Source organism: Chrysemys picta, chromosome 11 (genome assembly GCF_011386835.1).
Source record: "Chrysemys picta bellii isolate R12L10 chromosome 11, ASM1138683v2, whole genome shotgun sequence".
In the NCBI taxonomy this organism is placed as follows: domain Eukaryota; kingdom Metazoa; phylum Chordata; order Testudines; family Emydidae; genus Chrysemys; species Chrysemys picta.
Window position 1 is genome coordinate 38,679,418 of NC_088801.1, and position 19,386 is coordinate 38,698,803.

The 19,386-nt window shown below is 41.4% G+C and overlaps 1 protein-coding gene and 1 long non-coding RNA gene across 3 annotated transcripts in view; one reads left to right on the top strand and one right to left on the bottom strand.

Moving 5' to 3' along the window:
* The window catches only part of MYO3B (myosin IIIB), a 285,486-nt gene that overhangs the window by 212,354 nt on the left and 53,746 nt on the right, over positions 1 to 19,386 (top strand). The gene's annotated exons all lie outside the window — the stretch shown is intronic.
* LOC122174732 (uncharacterized) lies at positions 1,633 to 14,427 on the bottom strand. Of its 2 annotated transcripts, XR_010591299.1 has the most exons (4): positions 13,196 to 14,427; positions 10,060 to 10,186; positions 5,437 to 5,570; positions 1,633 to 2,847 (listed from the first exon to the last, which is right to left on the bottom strand). It is a non-coding gene; the product is annotated as an uncharacterized LOC122174732 (long non-coding RNA). The 2 variants fall into 2 exon arrangements; XR_010591298.1 differs by lacking the exon at positions 13,196 to 14,427 and having other exon boundaries at positions 1,634 to 2,847; positions 10,060 to 12,795.

Sequence of the window (19,386 nt, forward strand, 5' to 3'; positions counted from 1 at the left end):
CCCTGCCCTGAGCGGCTCATGGCAGGGGGCTGGGAGGAACATGCCCTGTTCCACTCCCTTCCCCAAGGCCCGTCCCTAACTCTCTCTGCATGCTCTACGGAGCAGCGAGCACACTGCCGCTCGGCTCAGCTCTACTCCGCTCCCCCTCCCCCTCGCAAGGGCCATCGCCGGCAGGGAGAGGGAGGGGGAGGAGGAGGGGCTGGAATGCACCACGCTGTGCAGGGAAGAAATGGGGGAGGGGGAAGCTTGGCTGCTACAGGACCAAGCTTCTGCCTCCTGCCCCCGCAGGGGAGAGCGGTGGGCGGGGGGGGGGGAGGCTGAGTGGGGCTGTGGGCTGGGACCCCCCCCCCAACCACTCGCCCCTGCGGAGGCAGAAGCTTGGTCCTGCGGCAGCCAAGCTTCCCCCCTCCCCCGCTTCTTCCCTCAGTGTGGCGCTTTCCGGCCCCTCCTCCTCCTCCTCTCACCAGGCAGGCAGCGTGCTGCTCAAAATCGGCTCGCGTGCCGTAGGTTGGCGACCCCTGGTCTACACTAAGTGCTAACTTATGTTTTAACGTCATGTTCATTGACACAGTATAACAATATATACTAGCCCTAATATGGACATTTTGGTGCATGAACTTTTGAAGCAGTAACACAATCATTGTAGGGCATCAGCATGGTATCAGTTAGTATTGTCATAGCGCCTAGAAGCTCCAGTCATGGACCAGGATCACATACAGTGCTAGGCACTGTACAAACTCAGAACAAAAGAGCTTACAATCTAAGTCTTACACAAGAGACTGCAGATGGATATAGACAGATGGGGAGTACAAGGAAACAATGAGACAACATTGGCCAGCATGATAGGCACTGGTCTCAGCACACCAGCAGCCTAACTGTTGTCATGTTTTTGTAGGCATCATGGCAGAGGAGAGTTTTAAGAAGGATGCAAAGGGGGATAATGAGTTAGTTTTGCAGATGTTTACAGGGAACTCCTTCCAAGCATGAGGAGCAGCATGGGAGAAAGCACAAAAGTGGTTGTTTGGAACTATACAGGTTTCATGGTCATAACTCCCATGAGTCTTAAGCACTTAATTAAAATTAAGTTAGTACATGCAATGCCCCTCTACCATGTACATTGGCAAAACCCGGACAGTCTCTGTGCAAAAGAATAAATGGACACAAATCAGACATCAAGAATTGTAACATTCAAAAACCAGTAGGAGAGCAGTTCAATCTCCCTGGACACTCAATAACAGACTTAAAAGTGGCCATTCTTCAACCAAAAAAAGCTTCAGAAACAGACTTCAACGAGAAACTTCAGAACTAGAATTAATTTGCAAACTTGACACCATCAAATTAGCCCTGAATAAAGACTGGGAGTGGCTGGGTCACTAGAAAAAGTAATTTTCCCTCTGTTGATACTCACACCTTCTTGTCAACTGTTGGGACTGGGCCACATCCACCATGATTGAATTGGCCTCGTTAGCACTGACCTCCCCACTTGGTAAGGCAACTCCCATCTTTTCATGTGCTGTATATTTATACCTACCTACTGTATTTTTCACTCCATGCATCTGATGAAGTGGGTTATAGCCCACGAAAGCTTGTGCCCAAATAAATTTGTTAGTCTCTAAGGTGCCACAAGGACTCCTCATTGTTTTTGCCAATTATAATAGTTTGCATAAAGTACTTGAATGAAAGGTGCTATACATTACAAATTCTGTGTTGATGTTTGTTTATTTATAAACACTGAACCAGGAGTTCACTCTTTGAAATTTACAATCCCTACAAAATAACATTAACAATCAAGTTACAATATCTTTTAGACCTTAATATTAAGAATAGTCTTTGATCTACCATCCTCAAAGTGCCATTCTGAATCCTAGAATGACGTCTTGAATTGATATATTTTTCTTGTATGTTACAGGATGTTTAAGTCAGGTATAGTATTCATACTTCTATAATGTATTTATATCAGAGAAGAAGTTTAACTCTATTCTCATATTTAACTTCTTTTTGTGCGTGGCTTTAAAAAAACACAACCACCAGAATACTCCATCCTGCATTAGTGATTCACTTTCCTTCCCTTTGAATCCAAAAAGAGTCAAGGTCCCAACATGGTGCTAGCAGGCACTGTGTTCCTGGACAGGCTGTAATATTGAGGTCTAGAGTGGACCACTTTTAATCGAAGATGCCATGGTGCATTTTGTAAGAGTTACAGGATTAATCTTAGAGTTCTGGCCAGGTTTGAATTCATTCTGCCTAACTCAACTTCCTCTTTGGTTTCATTTGGATATATTTCAAAGACACTATTGTGTAGTGTGGCACCAGATTCTACCTTGAGAGATGGCAGTGTTTCAGCAGTAGGTGAAGTGATCCCAATATACCAAGGCTGTGAAGCATTTTACAATCCATTTGGGTGAAAGGTGATATACAAGAATTTCATTAATTCTAAGACACACACTGATTCATTTTACATCTGTGTAAATCAGGAATAACTCCACTCAAGTCAATGGACTCACTTGTGTGAGAGCAGAATCCCATTGATTCTGCTCAAAAATTCCATGTGCCTTTTTTCTTTGCATGTCAGGGCTAGGACTATGATTCTGTCATGAAGAAAATAACAGCAGTCTCATGGATCACCCTGGATGTTATGGACATGGCTGGGAAAGGTTCTATTTGGCATGATCCAGCTGGATTTTCAGACAGCAGAACTAGGTGTGCTCACTGTGTCTCCACTGTGTTCTCCTGCTGTATGCCACAACATGGAGAAGAAGCTTTTGATGGGGTACTGCTCAAGTAGCTGTCTCAGCCTCACTGGAGGAATTCTTGATGCGATACAGGGGTTCTACAGTGGTTTTCCATCTGTTGAGAGGAATACATGATGCAGTTAATAGATTCAGATATTCTAAGGCCAGAAAGGACCATTGTGATCATCTGGTCTGACTTCCTGCATAACACAGGCCATAGAACTTCCCCCAAATATTTCCTGCTTGAACTTGTAGACAGACTCTTTGGCTTGTTCTTGTGGTCCTTCTTTGAACCCTCTCCAATTTATCAACATCCTTTTTGAACCGTAGGACCCAGAAATAGCCACAGTATTCCAGCAGCAGTCACACCAGTGCCAGATACAGAGGTAAAATAGCCTCTCTACTTCTGTTCAATATTCCCCTGTTTATGTATCCAAGGCTTGCAATGGCCCTTTTGGCCACAGCATTGCACTGAGAGCTCATGTTCAGCTGATTATCCCACACTACCACCACATTTTTCTGTGTTCTTCTAGTGTTTGGTCCAACATCTGGCTGGGGAGAGGTAGGAGAAGATACAACACCCTTTTCTCTTAAAACGGCATGCTATTGGATCACGAGTGTCTTTGACTGCTGTGCCAAATGCACAGCTCTAGACATGACAGACATAAATAGGATTTCCAGTTTTGTTGCTTATAGATTTTATGTATAAGCTGTAATAATATGTGATCCAGAAGAAAGATACATGCCCAGTTTGTTTCAAGGCATCTCTCAGGTAAATGAACCAAAAATAGACATACATGTACATCAAAAAGGGGGTCATTATTAATAATGATGAATGACTCAAAAAGTTGTGTTATTTGGTTCCAGTTGTATAGATTTGGATGGAAGCTTATCCAAGTTGCTTTTGATTACAGTATTCAGCTCCAAGTGTGCAATGTGTTGTGTGGATGGGCCCCTGCACCTGCATAGAGACCTCAGGATTGGGCCTTTGTCAGCTAATCTTGGGGGAATCCTTAGTTTTATGAGGTTTCTGGTTCTTCCTGCTTCTAACTGAGCCAGAAGCACTGTGAGGTGCTCAGACACTAGGGGGTTGGATGGAGTGCAGATACTTAGGTAGATATTTCAGCGCTTCCACTTCCAGTCTTAATGGGGACTCAGAAGTTCCAACAAACATAATATTAATAAATTATTTTTATAAGGTTAGCTGATATTTCCACCCAACTTCATATTAAGGTTTGGTTTGGGACTACATTTAGGGATTTGTATTTTGAATTGGTTCACACCTTACTAGTTATTATTAACCCTTTTGCTACTAGTCTTACATGCCAGCGACGTGATGTCCAGATTGCATTTTGCAGATGTTATGTACCAAGCAATTTTGAAAAAAAAGTCAGACTGTTCTGAAGTTTCTCTTTCACAATGTGGGTTCTTAATTGTCTCTTGGAGAGAGAGAGAAAAAAACAAAGACACAAACAGTGACAAATGATAAATACAAGCTTTGATTTGTTAAACACATGTTAGCTCTGTGTTTAGCCCTGGGCTGTGAATTTCATTACAGGCTGGTTTACTTGTGGATTGGTTATTGTTATTGCTTTGGATATAGAAGGATCTAACCTGTAGTCAATGCTGATTAGGATCAAATATGAAAGATTAAAATGGGATACAACTGAATAGCATATATGGGACTGTGTGAATTGGATGAAATAGTTTCCTTTAGACAGCTTTCTTATTGCTAGTGGTGTAAACATATTGGATCTGGATTAGTACAGACTGCATTATGATAAAGCAGAATAAGTAAATCTCTCATTAAAATACAAAAAAACCCCTGATGAGATAAGAATTAAATGTAATGAAGTTCAATAATCAACATGTAATAGTACCACACAACAATATTTTAGTAAAGGTTCAGGTTTTTCCCAATAAAACATCATGGCTAGCAGTGTGTTTCTCACTCCAGCTTCCAGTATACTTACTTTTTCTGTCTCCTTCATCTTCCCTCCTTCACACACAGCTTTGCCTAAGTACTTCTTTTTGCCATTTCTTTGTTGGTGGTTAAGCTTTTTATCATACTGTACCTCACTGTTCTGTTATTATTGCTCAAAGTTTTCTTAAGTATTCTCTGAGAATCTCTGACAGCTTTTCCTATGAAGCTTAGCCACTGTTGCTAGTGCTCCAAAACAGCAGACTATGTCACACATGACGGTTCCACTCATTCAAATATTGTAGCTTTCAATTAATTTCTCTTCAGTTCTTTTTTATGGTTTTGTAAAGCACTGTCTATTGCTGTAGGAATTATAAAAATTGCATTCTGCCTTTCTGTGTGCTTTCTTTGTCTGTTAGTCACCTTACACCTGAGCTTCTTTTAATCATGTTTCCTTATGATTGATGATAATGACTTTTTCGTATTATTTTTCCCATTCTGCAATTTGTATAATATTTTATATATACACTCTGTTAAGTCCAATAAATACAACAACCTCATATTTATGCCTCTATATAGGCTTAATTTACTTACACATGCATTTCCTTTTTTAAAAAAATCACCAGCTTCTTTCTATTCAGTAAAAATAACAAAATCTCTGCTTTAGTATCTGAGTACATTTTACCTGACCATGTACAATGATTAAGAGTTTTGAGTATATGCACAGAGAGCCCCTTTAAAAAAAAATAAACTTACTAAAGTTTTGCACAATACTGTACTCACATTGCGAAGAAGAAAACAATGCAGAACTCTTCAGTGCTTTTGCTTCAGAAAACTTTAGGACTTCAAATAATTACATAATGAAAGGAAAGTACTAGAGATTGGAATGCCACTGAGAGAGCTGTAATGTCAAAGCCCTAAGGAAAAAATTCCGAGAGTCAAAATTCAAAAAGGGTCTAATTCTGTTATTTATTCCTTAATTAATTATTAAAATTTGGTTTTATGCTTATAGTGACACAACAGTAAATTCCAGAGTCTTGTTATTTGCATATGCCTTACTGCCCAGCAAACCAAAACAGTGCTACACCAAAGTCTTTTAGTGCTTGAGTAATATTGCAAAAGACTCTGAGTATCATCTCAAAATAAAGTGTGTTTAGACACTTTTTGGACAGGCAGCATTCACTGTATCATGTTACAACTTCTTGGATGCATCCAATAAGGATTTCCTTTCTCAGTCCCTTCCAAAGAAGTTATAAAAAACATGGAGACCTGATGTGATAACACGGAAAATCATCCTGTGGTCAAGGTCATTATGGAATTTGGTTAGATCCCTGGGAAAATCCTCTTCCCAGGTTTTCAGCCTTGGAAAGCCATTAGACTATATTTAGTTAAATGAAAGTTGTTGAACAGAGCAGCAAGAAAAAACAACCTAAATAAATTGGGGTCTTTCAAATAAGCTATTCATATCTGTTTATTTCTACAAATGGATCAGCGGTAGCACACTCTATGTACACTTAGGATCTATTAGCTACGTAGGTGTATAGGATGAGCAGGTGCACACTCTGAGAGCTGTCCATCTCCACTGGCACTATTAACATTCCTCTTCCATCCCCTCCACAAGTAGGATTGTTCGGTCACAGCGGGCTAATGGTGAGGTTTTAAAAACAATCTTTTGGGAAATGGAAATACTCTGTATTCATGGGTGGTTAAAAAATGTAATTAACGGTGGCAAATGCGACAATTATCACCTCTTTCTGATCTTCAGAAATCTGCTAGTTTCTCTGCCAGAAAGTCACATGACAAGTGCTATAAATAAAGGTTTCAAAGGTCCGCAATTGTCTTCACAACTCTCTGCCATTCTTCACTAGGGACTCTGGCCAGATGACTGCTTTGTTGAAGGCAGTCATGGTGCCAGGGGAGTTCTTTAGGGAGCACAGCCTAGCAGTTATCTGGGCCCTGATTTTATGGCCCGACCAAGCTCTGTACAGTGCTGTTTTGGAGACTGCCTCTTATCTAGTCTTCTTTCGGGTTCTGTGACAGTCACCGGTCTGTCTCCATGTTTGCCTCACGTACATGCAAAAAACATTCACTCCCAGAAGAAGGAAATGGTCACTGCATTGTTTCAGCATCTCTGTGGTCTCCAGAGTTTGCAAACACTGAAAATGCCCTCCAGCTAAGTGGCATGATTGTTTTATGTACATTTTTTAAGACTGTTCTTTACCACATTTTCTTAGTTAAGATAAAGAGCATGACTATCGGAAGAATGGCAATAAGCTTGTGAGCTTTGAAGAGCTTATTTGCCAGGAAAACAAACAGCTTGCTGCAGCTCTACAAAAACACAGTGTGATCTAATTTGAGTTTCAGCATTTACGGATGTCATTTTCAAACTATATTGAGATAACCAGCTGTTGCCGTTTAAAACAGGTAGAAGAGGTGTTTGTAGAACAAAAGCATTTCAGTTGTTTATTTATTTTTAGTGATGGGCCTGAGACATGAAGTTCAGAATCCAAACTTCCCCAAACTTCACTGGGGGCTTATATATAGGATTCCATTTTGTGCTCATCTTTCATTTGTATATTATCAGACATAAAGACCACTTGTATTTTGCTTTCCATTAGATTATGGTTGGCTGTGTTTCTGTAAGTCATTTTTGAATTATATTAAACTGATTAAAAAAAACTAGTAGCAATATTACTCTTGAAAAGTTGTGATCATTAAGTTCTACTGTAGTAAAGGGAATCCTTTTAAAGGGAAACCAAACAGAATCCTGCAAAGGGATGAGAAGTGTTACTAACACTGACATCTATTTCAACTTAGTGCCAGAGCTGGTGCTTTGGGCCTTGTGATAGTTGGTTTAAGGCCCAGCATGGATAAATTCCTCACCCTGGTACCCAACAAGGCTTCACTACATAAAACAACGGAAACTCTAAATTAGCAGGCAGCTTCTAGTCTGTACAGAGTCACTCACTTGAAAGTGGTCAGCACAGACAGCAACTTGCAGAGAAGTTCCAGGGCATGTAAATCAGGGGGCAAGATTATGATCACCATAATCAAATTCCAAATTCAAACTATAAACGTTTGGATCCAGAGTGTGGCTGTAGACTTGCTATACAATGTGACACCGGCAAGGCAGTCATCGTGCAAGGTGCAGAAAATCAGTCTCTGTTCATAAACTCTCCTTCCCTCTTCTCGTCCACAAAAAAAAGGTGCAGAAGAGCAATAAGTATCAGTCACTTTGCAACAGAGATTCTATAACTAGTTCATGGATCACAGGTAGTCCATAGAAAAAACAATGAGGAGTCCTTGTGGCACCTTAGAGACTAACAAATTTATTTGGGCATAAGCTTTTGTGAGCAAGAACCCACTTCATCAGATGCATGGAGTGGAAAATACAGGAGCAGGTATAACTGGTACATCGCATGGGGCTGGCTCCTCTCTGCCTTGTTTCCAGCTGCATGTTTCCAAAGAAGAACCTGGATGCCTGTAAAGCAGCTGGAAATATGGAGGAACCAGCCTAACTGCCACCACTATAAGGATTCCAGTCACATAAGGAGGAGAAGAGGAAACAAGATTCTCTCAGGGTCTAGTGCCACCAGTAGCATTGATGCTGTTACTAGGAGAGGAGACAGGAGACACCAGTGGGACCTAAGCCCTCCACCAGAAAGTAATGCCTTGTGAGATGGGAACCAGGCAGCATGTTCAGGAAAGGAGAGAAACAGACAGCCACAAGAGAGAAACAAGCCAGCAGGCTGTTAGGGGCAGTGGGGAGGGAAAGAAGAAAAGGACTACCAAGGAAAGAAACATATGCAGAGAAACAGAAGAGCGAGGAAAAGAACAAATGGAGAGGTGAGGAGAGCTGATGAAGAGCTAAAGGAAAAGGTGTGTGTGATGGGTATACTCCCCACCCTGGCCCTTGAGAGAGCTGAATTAGGTCAAGTGGGCTCCATCAGGCAATTAAGTGGCAAACGGGAGAGATTTGGGCTAGGAAGCAGCCTCTAATTGAAAGCATGCTCACGTCTGAGGGAACAGGCAGAGCTTACATAAAGCCAAGAGCCTGGCAACAAAGCGGTGGCAGATACTCTCCCCGAGGCATAGGAATTCCTGAGACCTAGTAGATCCTAGGAGAGAGGGCTCTGATTAGGAGGAGTAAGGCAGCAAGTGGTCTGGGACAAGAGCAGGGTGAAGCGTGGCAGTCACATTTACTGAGATAAGGGAGTGGAAAGGAGGGGTAGGAATCCCCCTGGTCCTGTCACTCCTGCAGTGATCCAGTCAGTTTTCTAATTCACTGCCCCAACAGTACCTCTCTGCAGTCAGCTGTGCACCACACACACCACAACAGATCTGTGTGAGGACGGAGGTTAAAAATGAAATTGAGGAGAGCTTGGAGGACTCTCCAAGAGGGGCACATTGAATTTAGCTGGCTTGTATTCTATTGAGTAGCACCTGTCGATTCCCCCTACCTTCCTTTTACTGAAGATTAAAGATTTGTACATTTGGTTGGGCTGGAAGTATCATCTGCTGACAAAGGAATAAATGAGCAATAAGGGCCACCTTTTCAAAAGCGCTCAGGTCCAGATTCTCAAAAGTTTAACACCCACAAGTGAGGCCAGATTATCAAGACAGCTCAGCTCCCATTTACATGCCTAAATAAAGGCTAGGTTTTCAAAAGAGCTCAGCACCCCACGTGCACCCAACATACTGAGTGGCCTTGAAGATCTAGTCATTTATTTTGGTGTCTAAATGGGAGCTGGGCTCTTTTGAAAACTCTGGCTCATAGCTGTGATGTATAGAAGAGCAGCTTCTCTCGGTGATACAAACTTACTACAGCCTTTTCTGTAGGAGCCACTAGAAAGCTCTTCTTTGGCTCATTTAATAGAGTTGCTGCCTATGGAGGGTTCAAGCTGGGCATCACACGTGCTGGGCCAGATCACTGGCTCCAGCCAAGACTACCTAGAGGCATGCAGGGCAGGCAGGGGGTTACTTTTGCAAGCCCTTTGGACTGCTATGTACTACCCTGGTCTCCTAGCATAACCTAGAGCTGTCCCAATGGTAGTTTGCCCACAGAGCACACAGAGAGCTATTGGAAGTGTCTGTTTCTCCATATGGCTGTAGATAATGTGTTCATCTCGTGTAAAGGCTCATGAGTCTATAGTTCCATTGTTTTAGATGAGGATAGTACTGTTCTGTTGGTATCACCCAGCAGGCAATCCGATTAGTAGAGTGTGTGAGCGCTTTATGGCTCAACGTGATTGAGACCAGCTCCATGGAGCACAGCAGTAACAAAGAAGAGACATAGTCAATTTGCTATTTGTCTAGCTTCTGTAATTCTAGAATATGGATATTTTTCAGTGGCCTAATATTTTTAATGAAGTAATTAGTGGATTGAACAGAATACATGAGCCTTACCTCATGGGTTGATTCATGGGGCAAAGTTGTGGCTTTAAACCACTGTGCTGGAGAGGCTCCCAAAGACATACTAGTTCACATCCTTAGCAACAAACCAGCCAGTCCACAGCCCCAAGCAAATCCGAAGCTGTGTGTAAGAAAGACTCATTTGTGATTTGTTCAGCACCCTGGTACTTTTTAAAAATATGCATGATGTGACTTCTCCTGTCTGCGGGGAAGAACTCTGATTGGGCCAGACATTTGAGGGTTCTTAAATTGTATTTACTTTTTGGTTGATTTGTTTCAGGGTTCTGGGGGTGTTATTTTTGTTTGTTCATTAGTAGGGATTTATTGGGCTGAAGAGGGGTGTTGATGTTGTCAGTGTCATTCTTGTGGTGGAAAGGCCTGTTCACTGAGGAAGATTCAGGATCCATTCATGACACCTGTGAAAATAGATTACCCTGGCCTATCCTGTAGATGCTTCATATCACTCTAGCTCTGCAGCCAACGCCCTTCTCTTATTCCTGCTTTGTCTGTATTACCTTCTAGCCTAATCAGTGAAGAACTGAAAATGAACTGCCATTGGTTAGAGACACCTGGATAATGGTCCTAAGCAGGGAAGTATTTGCCCTGAAAGCATAGCTTGTGTTGCATTTTTATTTTACTTTCAGATTAACAGCTACATTGTACCTAGGCCTGCACCGAGACATGGGGGTGGAGGGCAGGATACGAAAAGAGCCTTTGTGTCTCTGTACAGGGGATCACAGGCACAATCCCAGTCTGTGTTCCTGATCTGCAAGGACCAGGGGTGTCTAGCACAGGTTGCAGGAGCAAACACTCCTGAGGAAGCAGGGAGGAAGGATGAATGCAGGGCTATGGCCTCGCCAATTGAACTGGGCTGGTGCAGCACAAACGCCTATGGTACCCTGTAAAAGAGGGTAGCAAGCACTGCTCAGGTCTGTGCTGTCCCTGCCCTTGGAGGCATTGGGCCAAATTCACAAGACCGGGACTGAAGTGTGTGTGTATGTACGTGTATGCACGGAGGAGAGTGTTGTGCTCACTGATTCTGGATCTGATGAGGGCCAGTTGTTTTGTCCCGATACTGGGTCAGATCTGTCCTAGCTTGCATCCAGCTACTGAAAACCCTTTGGGGCCTGGTAGCTACTGGGAAATAGTGAGGAAGTAGGACCAGCTCAAACATGCCACCAGCCTGCCCCAGAATGGCTCCTGCAGCTCTTATCATGAGAGCATTAGGGACAGAGGCACACAGCTGGCTCTACATGTGGCAGTGAGGGCCTCCTGCTCTGGGGCTATTCTCTGGAGACGCCTTAAAGCAACCATGAATCGGGCCCATTACACCTAACTTTGCCCTCCACCCTCATTCTGCATCAAGCATAACTTAGCTGGCCTGAAAATCTGGCCCTCTGTATCTAGGTTACATTAGTTAAACTAATGCTTGGTTTGGTTTGGCTTTGTTCACATTAACATCAGAACATAGGGGAAGAACAACAAATGAGAAACAAAAAACACAAACATTTGAAAATGTTGCTGCCACAGATAGACATCCTGAGTGTGTTTTACATAACCATTGTGAATAATTGTAGCTGGATTTCTGTCCAGATTCCTTGCCCTCATGGACCTTTTGAAACAAAACCAAATTGCACAAACCAAGTTTTTGTGGGATAGGCCCGAGCCTCCTTTCATATAAGCTAATGGCAAAACTAGGAGCAGGGCTGAGCCTTGTGCACTGGGATTTGGGTGTACATTTTGTTATGCACATTCCAATCCTGACTTGCAAAGTGATCTGTCAATGAAACAGTTGGCCTGCTTGAAAGGACACATGAAAAAAGCTACCATTTCAGTTCCTTGAAAACAGTAGATATAGTTAATGTATGGGGCCCTGGTTGTGCCTGGTTCTTATGTGAGTGTGCAAAGAAGCAGAGGTTGAGGGGGCAGTGAGCAGGTGTTTAGGAAATGGTCCTTGTCTTGCATGCCATGTATAAGGGCCAGGCAGCATTCCATCTTCTGTTCTGTGGGGAGTGTAAGCACTGGCCTCTCCCTACTCCACTGGGGACATAGAGAATCCCAAAGGTGAAGGGCAAGAAGCTGGGCCAAGGCTCTGACGCTCAACTTGCCAGCTGCATGGATTGTGGGATAAGGAGTCCACCAAGCACCCTGCAACTCCAGGAGGCGTTCTGCTTCCCAGTCAGAATGCCCCCTGGAATAGCACCACAATACCTTTTTCTGTTTGGCCTATAAACCATAACTGAGTCCTAGGAAGCTAAGAGGCTTTCATAGACACTGGTAATTCCAGATGAAGAAGATCCAATTTCAATCTATTCAAATCCAGATCCTGCAGTTTTTATGAAGGGTAAACTTCATTGAAGGCAGTGGAGTTTTGCCTGCATGTGATTGTGTAATTGGGTTCCAGATGGGTCAACTGTCTAAAATACAGTAAACGAAGATGCAAATTTTGTGTGTGTTTCATGTATGGAAAAAGAGAGTCTCTTATCTGGAGCAAAGGCGACAGTGAATTCTACCACCGTTATGGGAACATTGTGACTAAAAGTGATAGCAAAAGGGACAGGATAAAAGTTTTATATAGGTTCTTAAATATTACTGCTTTGGGGCTTTTTATTTAGTCCTCATCTATGTGCAAGTTACTCTCTTATTTCTAAACCATCACATTTGCATCCCATTGATATGAAATACTTGTGAACTAACTAGAGAACAGAGCTGTGCATTCAGAAGCAAAGAGATCCTTGGTTTATTAACAAAGATTTTCATGGCCTTCATTGCAACACCCCCTCTTGTTGAATATAACAGGTGCAATATTCAGATGTTGAAATTTGATGCCTGAAGGTCTGATTCGCAACCCATAGGCTATGTCTACACTACAGCCGATCTCGGCAAAACGTATGTTGCTTGGGGAGGTGAATATTCCACCCTCTGAGCAACATAAGTTGCACTGACATAAGCACTTGTGTGCACAGCGCTATGTCAGCAGGGGAGCTTCTCCCGCCAGCATAGTTTATGCCACTCAAGGAGGTGATTTTTTTATGCTGACAAGCTCTCTCCTGTTGGCATAGAGCAGCGGTTCTCAAACTGTGGGTCGGAACCCCAAAGTGCACCACTGTACGTATAGACATGGCCTTACCGATGCTGAGTAGTAATTCTTCACACGTGTAGTCTCATTGAAGTTCATGGCAGTAATTGCCTGAGTATGTGCCATCCAGTTTACGGTATTGCTGTGGATTCTTATTTAAGGCCTGGAAAATAAATTGACTTGACAATATCGGCAAATGCATAGTAGTGTAGTGACAGTCATAAAAATTGTTTGACATATTTCATGCTTAGGACAAAGATAACCTAATACCTGTAAAACAGAAAAGTAATGAGCAGTTACTGGTGGCGTACATACACAAAACAATTATAGTGTAATAACTGTGTGGTTATTTCTGCATTGTCCCCTGCAGTGTCATTATGACACTTAAAAAGGGCAAATTCAAATTACTTGAAATTTTCTGTCACCTAGTAATTCTAAACACAATAATTATATACACTATAGAATGTGCAATTACCATATAGCTAAATAGAATTCTCCTTCTAATTATGCCTTGGTAAATGACTATTTTTGCTCTATAAAATCAAATGTTGGAGAGTTTTAATTTAGTTTCATATTTTTATGCTTTTTTTCATGCTTATCAGAAAAGTGGGTAGTTCAGGGATTGAAGTATCAGTCTGTACCCTCTTTGTTGTGCAATTATGAATTCAGACTATGGATTTCTATGAAATAAATGTTGTGGTGTGAACTGTGACCCTAGACAGTGCGGCATCTAAAAAAACTCAGGCATAATTCAGCAAAATTAGCAATCTTTTAATAGAGTACACTACCATGCACAGAACTGTCTGATTTAAACCTGGTCTAAACTGCAAAGGTCTGGTCTACACTACAGACCTATATCAGTATAACTGCGTCACTGAAGGGTGTGAAAAATCCACACCCCTGAGCAAAATAGTTATACTGACCTAACCTCCCGTGTAAACAGCGCTATGTCTGTGGGGGAGCTTCTCCCACCAACATAGCTACTGCCTTTTGGGGAGATGGGTTCATTAAGCCGACAGAAGAGCACCAATACAGCGTTTTAAATGTAGAGTTGCTCAAAGAGTGCTGGTAGAACTCTACTGGTGTAGCTTTATCAGCAAACCCTCCTAGTGTAGACACAACTTATACAAGCAAAAGAACTCTCTTATAGCATAAATTAGTTCCACAAAAGTAATAAGCTGAACCAGCAAAAGGACTTTTACATCTACACTAGGGATTTTGCTGGTATAGCTATGTCAGTAAAACTCCCTAGTGTAGACCAGGCCTTTAGACTAAATCACCATACAGAATAAGGCTTTCCATCTTGCGTACTGGCAAAACTCTCCTTGACTTCACTGGAAGAAGGATTCCCCATACCTTTTCATTGGTATGAATCTAGAGTAATCTCAGTGAAGGCAAAGAAGTGCAACTGATTTAAAACTGATATAAGTGATCTCAGACTTAGGCCCTACATTAGTTCAGACTAGATCTGAACAAATAATGGATTTTTTGGTTTGGAGACTGATCTGAAAAATCTGGAGGAGGGGAAGGGGGGAATTGGTTCAATTCAAACTGAAACAAATTTTCTTTAAATTTTTCATCAGATTGGAAAACTAAAAAAACAAACAAAAATTAAATAATAATAATAATAATAATTAATAATGTTTTGAATCAACCAAAATGTGCCAGGTCAGGTCAACTCAAAATGACTTTTTTTGGGGGGGAGGGTCAATTTGTTTTGAATCGACCAGTATGTATTGGTCAACTTGAAACTAATATTTTTCATTTTGAGTCAGCCATTTTCAGGGTTTTTTTAATTGGTCTAAATTGAAAATGAAATGCCGTTTGAAACAAAAGGTCAAACTGAAACATTTTGAAATGGTCTAAATAAAACATTTCAAAATGAAAACATCGTAATAAAACATTTTAAAATGTTGTTACTTTTTAAAAAATTAGTGTTTTTATGGCTGAAACTAGATGTTGAATTTGATTCAAATTTGTGAATATCTTTAGAGACTGGAAAAAAGGCATTTTAGCCAAAAATCTATTTTATCAAAAAAAAAATCACCCATGTCAGACCCCTATGGAAGCATGTTGAAGTTATCAGCAGGGTAAAGAATAAGAAATAGCTATCTGCACTTGCCAATAAGTTTTGGATAAATACCAGTTTTCAGTCCTTCAAGTTTCAGGAGTACAAACACCTACAGTAAACAAGATAAATGCAAAATATGTGTATTATATATAAGACAGACTGGTTAGTTATGTAATATCAGAATAAAGGGCCTCATCCAAAGCCCATTGACATCAATGGAAAATCTCCTGTTGATTTCAGTGCAGATTAGAGCAGCCCCCCAAAAGGGAATAGAAGCATAAGTTGAGAGAGAGAACAAACTGAGACAATTTGACTCCTGAGTGCCCAACTCCACTGAAGATGTCTTCCCTGGCATTGAGAAGCTGTTACACTTTTTACCAGGGCATTTTCCATAACTATATTTTCTTCATTCCTTCAATAAGTTCATAGAACTTGTGCAATAAACAGTAGCAGTATATTGTAGGGAGAGAAGTTAAAGCGTCATAGCTGAAAAGATTTTAGTATGTGTTATAGAAATATTATATGCTAAATTGACTAGGATTGGCTTCTGTTTCAGACTCACATGGTTATAAACACTACCCAGCTGGCATGTCAATTTAATTCTGAATCTGAGTCCTTTCCACACCATCAGATGTTGAACCAGCTCTGCCGTCCCTGTCTGTTCTGGGCTGCTCTTTGCATGTCTTCTGTGTTATTAAGATGTCTTCCCTCTAGTTAAATGTATTGTTTGGGTAAAATGAAAAATATGCCCATGAAAATCTGTTCATGAACAGTGCATTGTGATGTTGGGGCAATAAAACATGATGTAAGATAATTTTAGCTTCTGTAACTATGAACATAGAATTTTATATTTAAAAAATGTATGAGAGTAAATATACTACAGTATTTTTCTGTTTTAGATGGTGCAAATGTTTCCCATGTGAATTGGACTAGTCTTTGAAACACTCTTCTCTTCCCAGAAATTAACTACATTCACTTTTTTCATGTATATGTTTGACCCTAGTATGTGTCCATTTTTAATGTCACATTTTAGGTACATATGAGTCTAAATGACTGTATTTTACTTGGTCATTATTTAATTTGTAGAGATTGATCAGTTTAATGTCTGATTTTTTAAGATTTCCACACAATTTTGGAATTTTAGCAGTACAGATATTTTTCTATTGCCCAAGGCAATAATAGATGTAGTGTGCAAACACTGCTTTAAAAAGGGTGTCTGTCAGCTGATTTACATATTCTAAAAGTATTAAGATCAAAAGTAATGAGAATTTAATCCATATGGCGTGTAGAAGATAAATAGGAATATTAATACTGTATCAAGTACTAATTAAAGGAAACACCAGTCCTATTTTTAAAATCTTGCATGCGAATGAAAAAGAAGTCATTGCCAAGTTAAGATCTGATTTTTAAAAGAACTGAAGAATTAACAATTTTCAGCCACAAATTCTGAATATGAGACTTTGAGTTTCTAGGGCAGGCCAAATTCTGCTCTCATATGATCCTTTGCATTCTTATAGCACTTTCCATCAGAGGATCTCAAAGCACTTTACAAGTGTTAATTAAATAAACCTCCCAATTCCTATTTTACAGCTGGAGAAACTCGGACACAAAGAGTTTGTGACTTGCCTAAAAATGTGGGTCTATAGCAATGCTAGGTCCCTGATCACCCCTCTCATTGAAGGCGTCTGCCCCTGTGTGTCAAGGTGATTTGGAGCCTTGGAATCCTTAACACTTTCTATTGGCAAGATGGGGTTCATCCTAATCTTTGATGGTAGGGAACTCTAGAGTCAAGGGCTTCTCCTGAGAATGCTGAGTCCCCAGATAATGAGAATTCCAACCCATCCTTCATCGGTTTCAGCATTCCCGTTCACTGCAGGCACAGTGGGGCTGTGGAATCAGAGAGGCACATTTTAAATAGCTAGGCCCCTGTCTATTGATGACTTTACTGATCAGCACTACAACTTTAAATCAGATCAGGAAGATTCAAGGTAGAGTGTGGAGTATCCGTCTTAGACAGCCCACAGCATGCAAGAGCACTTGGAGTTTCTGTTTCATTATTTGCATAGCACCAACAGGGTGCTTGGTGTTTTACGGCAGGTATGCAGACAAGGTTCCTGTCCCCAAAATGTTTATGGTTCAGATATGGGGGAATGGGAAGCGATGAGAAGAGTGCGAGTGAGAGATGAAGTTAAGCATGCCATCTTGGCAGTTCCATGATTTTCTTTGGCTTATTTCTAAAGCAGTCAAGATAATTGGTCATCTACTTAGCACAAGTCTGAAGAGAGGGCAGTTTTCTTTCCAGGTCCTTGAAAGGATTCCCTTATCTGCCAGCCTTACTTCTGTTTTTCTGAACTGAATTTAATCCCTCTAGTTTTCATCCAGCTGCTGATGTCATTCTTGCTCTGAGGATATGTCTGCACAGCAATCAAACACCTGGGCCTGGCCTGGGTCAGCTGACTCAGGCTTACAGGGCTCACGCTGTGGGGCTGTAAAATTTGCTGTGTAAACATTTGGGTTCAGGCTGGAGCCCAAGTTTTGAAATCCCAGAGCCTGTGCTCCAGCCTAACCCGGAATGTCTACACAGCAGTTTTTAGCCCTACGGCCCAAGCCCCATGAGCCCGAGTCAGCTCTCCCGGGCCAGCCAAGTCCATGGTGCAAATCTTTTATTCCCATGTAAACATACCCTGAGTGACAGTACTGACTGCGCATGAGGAGAAAGGAATGTAGAGCTAGATAACTTCAGCATGTTGTTGTCACTAGGGCCGATAGCATCTTACACTCTCTCCTAGCTTTCAGAGTAACAGCCGTGTTAGTCTGTATCCGCAAAAAGAAGAACAGGAGTACTTATGGCACCTTAGAGACTAACAAATTTATTAGAGCATAAGCTTTCGTGGACTACAGCCCACTTCTTCGGATGCATATAGAATGGAACATATATTGAGGAGATATATATGTATGTATAGGTATAGGTATGTGTGTATATATATCTCCTCAATATATGTTCCATTCTATATGCATCCGAAGAAGTGGGCTGTAGTCCACGAAAGCTTATGCTCTAATAAATTTGTTAGTCTCTAAGGTGCCACAAGTACTCCTGTTCTTCTCTCCTAGCTGTTAACTATAAATGTTAAACAATCGGAGGGCAGAATTTAACCTGCGGAGACCCCACAGGTGGCAGCTCTCGGTAAGGAGGACCTGCCTATTACAACCCTTTGGAAGGTGAGAGAAATAAGCAGAGCCAGCTTAATGCAACTCTTCCCAGTCCTGCCAGGTCTTGTAGATGAACCAAAAGTGCCTCACAGTTGACTGTAGAAGGCTGATGAAAGTGTGATAGTTATGGTAATTGCCTGCAATATCCTGGACAAACTTGACTGAGTTAAGTTTAAGTATGTTAGGAGTTCATAGTATTAAAAATGCAAATGTTTCTGTACTATTGTGAGATTGAATGGCACTTCTTAAGGAGGAAAGCAGGATTAATGCAATCTCTGGGAAGTACTGTGATTTTCAGGAGACTATGCTGAACAATGTAGCAGACCTGAATGATATTTTGGGACAATACATGTGAAGTGGAATTCCTAGGAAGTTCTTGGGAGGAAGGTATCAAGTATCAGGGGGTAGCCGTGTTAGTCTGTATCTACAAAAACAACAAGGAGTCTGGTGGCACCTTAAAGGCTAACAGCTTTATTTGGGCATAAACTTTCGTGGGTAAAAACCTCACTTCTTCAGATGCATAGAGTGAAAGTTACAGATGCAGGCATTATATACTGACACATGGAGAGCAGGGAGTTACTTCGCAAGTGGAGAACCAGTGTTGACAGGGCCAATTCAATCAGGGTGGATGTAGTCCACTCCCAATAATAGAGGAGGAGGCATCAATTCCAGGAGAGGAAAAGCTGCTTCTGTAATGAGCCAGCCACTCCCAGTCCCTATTCAAGCCCAGATAATTTAACACCATTAATCTGGCACAATCCATCAGAGATGTGGTTAAGAATTGTCCAAGTGAACTGTTGCTTTTCCATTTAGCATTTCAAATACTTGGCTAAGACATGCAGCAACTCTACCTCTGCTGTGAGAGGGGACTTCACTGAGAAGAAGTGACTCAGCTGCTCTGCACCAAAGCTGAGTCGCTTCAGGACCTTGTATTCTAGGCATGTGCGTTTTCTTTCCCTTC